Source organism: Quercus suber, unplaced genomic scaffold (assembly GCF_002906115.3).
Source record: "Quercus suber isolate HL8 unplaced genomic scaffold, Cork oak 2.0 scaffold_829, whole genome shotgun sequence".
NCBI lineage: Eukaryota > Viridiplantae > Streptophyta > Magnoliopsida > Fagales > Fagaceae > Quercus > Quercus suber.
The window spans coordinates 106,009-115,476 of NW_027070259.1; the positions used below are offsets into that span (position 1 = coordinate 106,009).

The 9,468-nt window shown below is 34.1% G+C and overlaps 1 pseudogene; it reads right to left on the minus strand.

Annotated features, from left to right (window-relative positions):
• Positions 1–4,259: 4,259 nt before the first annotated feature.
• Positions 4,260–9,468, minus strand: part of LOC111998670 (cytochrome P450 CYP82D47-like) — an 8,829-nt pseudogene continuing 3,620 nt past the window's right edge.

The following is a 9,468-nucleotide window of genomic DNA, read 5'->3' on the forward strand; positions in this document are numbered from 1 at the left end:
ATTTCAACGGTGGGTTGAAATTTGAACCAGTAACAATTTACCACTTATGATTTGTTGTGAAAGTATTGTGAAAATCTTGCTTATCACATTTTTTTTTTTCATGGCAATTCAATTAGTGGTCCTCATGAGTAACACATAATTATTAGGAAAAAAAATACTTAATGTCCATTTAATACTATTTTAATCTTGCCCCTCCTCAACTAAAATCCTGACTCCACCACTGCTTTATCTCAAGGATGTGTTGATCATTGGCATACAATGAAGGAGGTAGAATTTGTCTTCAAAGTGCCTTCTATTTTATCGGATATCCCCAAAGGGACCAGACAGAGGCTTCTATTGAAATCGATGTTAAATTTTTATGTGTTATCTATATTACTAATAACAAGATTCCTTGTTTAAGTTTTATCATTTTGCATATTCAAATATCTTCACACAAATTCTTAAACTCTCTAAAATACCCATATCTTTTAGTTAAATAATTTTAAATTTAAAAACACAAATCAGTTAAAAGAGTAATTTACTATTTTGTTTTTTTTTTATTATTTTTTTTAATTCCTAACTTTTAGGCTTCTTCTTTTATCTTCTCCAATACGAATTGCCACTTTTATTTTAAATTCAAAATTTCAAATTTTTATCAACACTCACGTAGAGAAAGATCCTAAAAACTAGGATACTATCTCTATCTCACTTTTAAACATTATAAAATCAAGAGTTTCTATTTCATATAGTTTCTTCAATTCATATTAGCCACTAACTCACATACAACTAACTAATTAGAAAAAGAAAGAAAAAAACTCACATAGAGAAAGATCTTAAGACACTATCTCTATTTTACTTTAAAATATTTTGACACCCAAAATAAAAAATAAAAAGAGCCTCATCATAAGCGCAAAGTGCGTGTGATGGGGCTAATATATAATATTAGTATAAAAAAAATAATGTTTATGATCGAACTATATCATACATTAATATAGCAAAAAAGTGAGTATCAAATTTAATATATAATATGTGTTAAGATTAAGAAACATATTAGAAAGTTGTAATCTATTTTTGATTAATTGTCATGGAAGTACTAGGTAAGTATTAAACTGTTACTAGCTTAGGGTAGCTTACTTCATTTTAGAAAACTAAAATAATTGAATATCAAATTTATACTAAATTTCTCTTTTAATATGGACAACCAAATTATCTATAGAATTTTTCTCAAAAAAAAAAAAAAAAAATATCTATAGAAAACTCGTCCAAAGGTTTTTACTTTAGAAAATGTGAACATCTTTTCTTCTAAATGCATCAAAGGTTCTTAATTTGTACATACTTAAATTATATACATTAAATTACAAAAAAAGTATACACACACATTGCTAATAATAGGATTCTTCTATTTAAGTTTCATTATTTTGCATACTAAAATACCCTCAATTTCATATGTTTAGAAAGTTTAAATAGTAGGGTTAGATATATAAAGTACTAATTTGAACACTCCCAAATTTTAGATAAAATTAAAAAAAGTAGCTTTTTTCACTCTATCTCTCTCTCACATAAGTTTAGCTAACTTGTTTTAATTCAATGATAATTCCTTATCCATATTCCTTAAAATTAAGCACTTCCATCTCTCCAATAAAATCAAACATAAATAAATGCTTCTCCACCTATGTTTAATCTTTAAAATATATATATATATATATTTGTATATATATCTTTTTTTTTTTCCTTCTCTTAGAGGAAGGAGCAATCCCTTCATACAATGTAAGTCTTTTAGTGCCTTCTTTTAATCTTTTTATTTCTCTTATGATTTTGATTGTTCTATATGATTTTTAGTTGCTTTTTTCTCTTTTATATTTCTGGAAAATTTTTTACCCTAAAGTGGGGTGTAAAATCCAAACACTTCCAAATTTTAGAAAGGAAAATCCAAAAACTCCTAAAATTTAGGGGACAAAATCCAAATTTTGAAATGTCAGGGTGTATAATCCAAACACTCCCAAACTTCAAGGGGTAAAATCCAAATTTTGAAATTCCAAGTTGTAAAATCTAAACACCCCCAAACTTTAGGAATGTAATTTGCAATATACCCTTATATACATCTAAAACAAAGGGAAATCAATAAAAAATTTAATGACTAGGAGATTAACAAATTTTGGGAGAAAACAGAGAATAATTTAGGAGAAACTTTTGTGTCCCTTCTATGATCTAATATGGAAGAATTGTATTGTTGCGTGAAAGATGTTTGATGGGCCTCCGCCGTTGGCCACAACTTTTGAAAGGGAAGCATAAAAGGAAAAAGGAAAAAAGAAAAAAAGAACAATCTTTGAATTGGGTTTGGCTTACTTCTAGTATTTTTCAGAAAGGAATCTTCTTTTGTTTTAATGAGAGATTACCACATTACCCACTAACTAAATAAAACGTGGAAATTAAAACCCACTACTACTTGCTATTGTATATTTAAAACAAAATGACATATCCAGTTAAAAAAGTACCGGAGGTAAGCCAAACTCCTCTGAACTTAATCTCCTATAAGCACAATGTAAAAACTAGTGGATTTTTTTTTCTTTTTTTGGATTGAGTCAAAATAGAACCAAGTCACTCTACTCTTATTTAATTTAATTTAATATTTTAATTGCGTAAAAAGTTAGAATTTGGAACAAGATTTTGCATGGAGAGACCATTATAAAAGAATGTTCAAATTAAGAGAAAAATTAGCCAAACATGTGAGTTCCAAATATTAAAAATTCATTTCATATATGCAAGTTAAAAAAAAAAAAATGGTAGAAATTAGTGGGGCCATGAGTACCTCTGCCATAATATGCATGTAGAATGCAGATTGTATTACAAATTTTAGGACATATGTGAATCATGTTAAGAACATATGTCATTTAAATTGGCTAATCCTTTGACAAAACACACTTTACTTGTAATTGGATAGATTTAGGATGTGTTTAATTCTTTAAGAATCATGTTGTTCAAGTCAAGAGTTGAAGCCATGCAAATTTGTTTAAGAAACAAGTGAAGAAGTTTTGTATTTTAAGCCTGACAGATTGCATCTATCGAGGTTTAAAAGGCAGTTTTAGCCTAATGCTTGACAGCTGCTCGATAGATAACCTATCTATTGAGATTTAAGAAAATCAGTTTTTTAGATTTGATTTCATACATATCCATGTATATGTGTTTAGGCTTTTTTTTCTCACAACCCTAAACATATATAAGGATTATTTTAAAGGGCCGTCATAAGGTTGCACTTCTTGTTGCAAGCATATTATGACCGAAGACAATTTGCCCTAGTTCATCTTTATCTTGAAGAAACTGCTACGTTTGTACATTGTAGGGTTTTGTAACCAATGAGCTTCGTGACCTTCATCGAGTGAATGAATTAAAGAACTTTACAGCCAACATTTTTCTCAAGTTTGTGGTAAGTCATGTACTTGGATCCATACATCAATTGGTTAGTCACGTACTAGGAGCCATGCATTGAAAAGGAGAGATTGTCACTACAGAACAAGTCTAATTGTGTATTGGGGTAAGGGTTCAATTGTAGGATAGTATAAAGTACTGAGATTCCTTTACTTGTAACCGCTTATTGTGATAATAGTAAATTCTATAGAGAGGTGACTTTAAATTCACCCGGTAGGGTTTTTGCCTTGGAAGTTTTTCCCATTCGTAAACAAATCACCATGTCAACTTTATTTTTCACTGCATATTAACTTGGTTGGTGATTTGTTTGTGTTGCCACGCTTATTGCATGTTAATTGATTTAATTAATTCACTTCGCTAATTAATTGGTTAATTTACCTAAGGGATCAATACATTCTTGGCCTATCAACAAACTTAATTTAATTTAATTTTCAAATGAGCATGTCATTCTCCCCAATTGAGATTAGGTGACATAGTAAATGTGATTGTCGAAAGAGTGATATGGACGTCATGTATGATAGCTTAAGTTTCTCTTATATGGAATCCATAATAGTATTCATCATCATAATACGTATATATAAATCATGAATATTATTATTATTATTCGTTTAGTCTTGTTGATTAGTTTAAAGGTTTTCTTATATTGACTATTAGCATGTACCAAATCATTAGGATCAATACACCAATTGGAGCACCGGAAGCATGATATTAAGTGCATGTCATGATATTTGACAAAAGAGTGTTATATAGCTAGGCATTGAAATTTCCATTTTACATCATCAAACTCCATAAAAAAAAAAAAATTCAACAACACTTAGAAGTACACTTGAGTTCTGTACTTCTATTTAGATGGACTAATCCATAAAGCTCGTGAGGTGCCGGCATGGTGGGATGAGAACTTCAAGTGGGGTGGCTTTCAAGTTTGAGAGTCCAAACCTCTCAGTCATATCAACCTGTGCATTCGAGGGAGTAGAAATGGCATACATGTATAAAAAAACCAGCAAGTGCTAAGTGCGCCATTTGACCTCCAAAAGATGCTCCAGGACATGTTCTTCTACCACTTCCAAATGGGATAAACTCAAAGTTTTGTCCCGTAAAATCAACATCCTTGTGGGCGGTGAGAAATCTTTCTGGCTTGAACTTTAATGGGTCTGACCATTTGTGATGGTCTGTTTGGATTTTCCAAAGGTTTGGGATTAGCTGGGTGCCTTTGGGACGTGGTAACCACCTATGGTGCAGTCCTCGATGAATTCACGTGGTCCTGATAGTGGTGCCTCGGGATACAAACGTAAAGTCTCTTTAATTATGGCTTGGAGGTACACCAACTTATTTATGTCCAACTCGTTTACAATTCTTTCCTTGCCACTTGGTCGTGTAGCTCATCTTGGGCCTTTTTCAATACATGGCGGTTATTCAGCAATAGTGATATTGCCCAAGTTAAGGTTACTACAATGGTGTCATTTCCACCAGTAATCAAATTCTGCAAAATGAAAATTGTTATTCATGTCCAAATGATACTGTGAAACAAAACAATCCATATCGTTTTAGTGGTTTAAAGCACAACAATACAGTCAATATTATAGGCATGGCAAATTTCATAAAATTTTTCACATTTTTAGTGTGATAGATTGTGATTGGTGCAAAAATAATTTCTTGACTGCTATGATACCTCTTTTGTTATACATCAATCATGTGAAATTTATTGTGTATTTAGACATATTGTTTAGAACATAACTCATATCAACTTATTATTTTCTCCTTTTTTAAGGTAGGAAGCACGCATACCAAATATGAGGCTTTGTTGACTATGTCAGGATCATACCTCCTAGGTCTGCTCAAATAGTGACTGAAAGCATTACGTCCATGAAATCTTGCTCTTTAGTTTCACCGAAGGCTCTCTTTCGCTTATGCTCTTCCAACCATTCCCCAAGAATGTTGTCAATCTCTTTTGTAGTTCTCTCCATGGCCTTTTCATGTCCACCCAAATCCAACCACCTAAGATATGGAATTGCATCCGACACCACAAACAAACCCAGTAAATTGAAGAAATCCCACACCGCGTTTTGGCAGCAGCCGCAGCACCATGCCTCTTTTTTCATGAACAACATCATGATTAACACCAAAGTACCGCTTTTCAGCGATCATTCTAATAAGAATCACGTTGAGACTCATGTCCCCAAACCATTGCTTCAACTTCATTAAAATTTGGCCTGACCCATTCTTTTCCTTGGTCCATAGTTTGTATAGACCTTTCAAGAACATCTCAACTTCAGAGACTCCAATATATAGGCAAGCTAGTCAAGCTGACGGGCTGATAGTAGCTCTATCGTGATTATTTTACGCAATTCACGCCAATAGGGATCATAGGGTGCAAATCCAAACATGGCATAGTTATAGCCCATGTGTTTTGTGGCCAGGGGTGTAGCTAGAAATTTATCTTTGGGGGGGGGGGGGGGGGGTCAAGACTAAGTAATCATATTGATTCACAAAAATATGTATCTATTTATTTATGTATGACCCACTCATCAATTCTCTAATGAATTTTTGTAAAAAGATTTAAGAGAATTAGTGTAAGTTATAAAAGTTGTGGGCTTGTTGATGTGTTGGGGGGAGGAGAGATGGAGGAAAGACTGAAAAAAAGTCTTTAGTAATTAAGTAAATATGAATGAAACCAGTAGTTAAGGACATATAGGGGGGCCAGTTAATTTCATTTGGAGGGGCCAGCTCTTACAACAATTCTGTATAACCTATTTTTTAGCAATTATAATAAATTTTTGAGCATTTTGGGGGGGGGGGGGGCAATTGTAAAACGTAGCTCTACCCCTGGGGTTGTGTATCCAAGCCATCTCTCCATCTCCAATAACACCTTGTTGTTTTTGACCAATAGCTTATATATCTCTTTTAAAGAATCTGATGGAAATTTAGACCTCTTAAACACAACCAGATTGAGTAGCCTAGTTAATTAGCCAAGTTGTTACTTAGTCAAATTAAGCAATCTAGGTTAAAACAATCAAACAATCATATCAAGAAAATATAGCAGGGAATAATAAATAACACAAGATATGATCACCCAGGAAAACCAAACCAGTAAAAAACCTGGGAGGATTTTACCCACCGATCCTCAAGGCAAACCAGAATTCATTATGAAAGAATCGAAGTTCATAAAAAGGACTTACAAGCTCCCCGCTCGACTTCCTAATGCTACCTACCAGTAGAACTTACTGACACGACCCCTGCAAGCTCCGAATCAGGCCTCCTTCTTTCTTGAACTTTTCAATAGCTACAACACCCACGCTTGATATTCTTTAACTTCAATGGTAGCAACCAAGTTATCATAAGATGTTGAAGTAATCTCAATCTTGAAAACCCTAAGCTTTGTGTAAAGAAAGCTCCTCTAGATCTCAAAGAGATTTACACAAAACAGCAAGTATGAGCAACAATACAACTGGAGCAACTCTAAAAACGTGGCTAGGGTTTTCCTTATATACCTAGGGCAAAAACATAAAACCTAAACGTTTTAATGAGTTAGGGTGAGTTGGAAAAACTGCGAAAATGCAATCTGTCGACTTTCGATCGATCGAATCTATTCTTCGATCAATCAGCCAGACCAAATGCCCTAATGCATCTAAGTCTCTCGATTCCAATTTACAATAATTAATCAATTTGAGCACACTTTAACAAGACTAAACATATTGTTTTGATCATGGTTTGCCAATATTACAAATTAGAGTTCTAAATACATAAATTCCTAAACCTTTAGAACCTAACAAACTCCCCATTTGGCAATCCGTGACAAAACCGTAATTAAAAGCTCAAAGTTTACAAGTAAAAGCCCTTTACAAAAATAATGCTCATAAACTCAAATTCAACCCTAACTACTATCCATCGGTTGCAAGTGTAGACAGCAGCTTAGTTGAATCAACTTTATATTCTTGAAATACTCAACAAACGCATAAACGCATGTGTGACAGAAAAGAGTAAAACAACAGGTATAACATTCTTGTAAGATTCACACACAAAATAAAGACATATATGAATGAATAACTCATAAATATAAATCAATAAGTAGTGAATCACAAAGCAAAAGAATCAATGAATATAACATGTATATCAATTAATGTTACTCCCCCTAACATGAATATCCCAAAAATGATATACAAAGTGAAGCACCTAGATACAATCTAAAAACTCCATAAGCTCCTCAAAAAACCTAAAAATCTCCCCCTAACTACAAAAACTCCTCTACAAGTCAAAAACTCCACTCCCCTTTTTTGTGAGGAATGCAAAGGGCAATCACAAGTCGCCATCAAAAGGAGGTGGTGAGGGTGAATGAAGACGCGCAAAGTCGCTCGCAGAGCATGAATCTCATCTACAAGTCCACCAAAATATGACCATGAGCTGCTTGAACGGTCATGGCAGTCTCTAGAGTACGACGAACATCAAAGTCAGTTGAAGGAGGTGGAGGAACATCAGCAGTAGCAGCAGCAGCATCATCACCAACTGGATCAGGAACATCCTCACCAGCAAGACCTGTAGAAGAAGATGGAGGAGGTGCGCTACCAGAAGGCTCAGACCTAGGGTGTTTAGAACCAGCTCGAAGATGAGCAGCCCTCTGTCTAAGAAAGACTGCACTTATGGGAGCAATCACATGAACGGCCTCAGAGGAAGGGAAACCACTAAGATCAAGATAAAGCAAAATCCTATAAATAAAAATAGGATGAACAAGAGCATGAAAAGAAGAAGAACTCCTATAAACTTCGTTCAAAGAACAAAGAAACAAATGGGGAAAACTGATAGGAGCATTAATGACAAGAGCATACAAAAAGACATACCGCTCGAGAGGAATGGTGTGAAAATGAGAAATGGGCCAGATAGAATGACAAGTTATCCTAAAGAAGAGATAGTGCAACTCAGATAGCTCAGTAGAGGTGATCCTAGGATTAGAACTCCACTAGATAGAAGACCTAGTTATGTAAGACATGACATCACTCAACAGAGGAGACTCATAATAAAGGTAGACTGGGTGCTGGACCAAGGGTACCCCTAGAGCATCAGCCACTACCGTAGGAGTAATGGAGTACTCTACGCCACGTATCCAACTCTTTACTAAAATGTTGGAATTATAGACACAAATAGAGATGTTCGAGAAGAACTCTCTAAACAGTTTTAGACGCCTTAACCCAACCAGATTAACCTAATTAATTAGTCAAGTGATTAACTTAGTTAAATTATGCAGTTCTATGTTATCACAAACATACAATCATATCAAGAATGTAAAGCAGCGGAAATATAAAAGACACAATGATATGATCACCCAGGAAACCACACGGTAAAAATCTGGAGAGAATTTGACCTAGCTATCCTCAAGGTAAACCTAAATCCACTATCTTGAAAGAATCGAAGTTCATACAAAAGGACTTACAGGCTCCCCGCTTAACTTTCCAATGCTACCCACCAGTAGAACTTATTGACACAACCATGTGCAAGCTTCGAATCTACGGACTCCTTCTTTCTTGGATTCTCCAATTAGCTACAAGCACCCACGCTTATTATTCTTTAAACTCCAATGGCAGCAACCGAGTTGATCATCAAGATGTTGATACTATCTCTACCTTGAAAACCCTAAGTTTTGTGTAAAGGAAAACTCCTCTAGATCTCACAAAAGATTTACACAAAACAAAAAAGTATGAGCAACAATACAACATGAGCGACTCTAAAAATGTGGCTAGGGTTTTACTTTTTATACCTAGGGTAAAAACAGAAAACCCAAAACGTTTAATGAGTGAGGGCTGAGTTGGAAAATTCTACAGAAAAAAATTTTACTCGAGATTCGATCGATCGAGCCAGACCGAAATGCACTAATGCATCCGCAGCCTCTCAATTCCAACTTTACATAAAAAAAATTTAACTTTGAGTAAGCCTAAACAAGACTAACCATATTGTTTTAATCATGGTTTGCCAACATTACACATTAGAGTTCTAAATACATAAATTCCTAACTCTTTAGAACCTAATAGAATTTAGAAGCTAAAATGCTCCTCACAACATTTTTTTTTTTTTTTT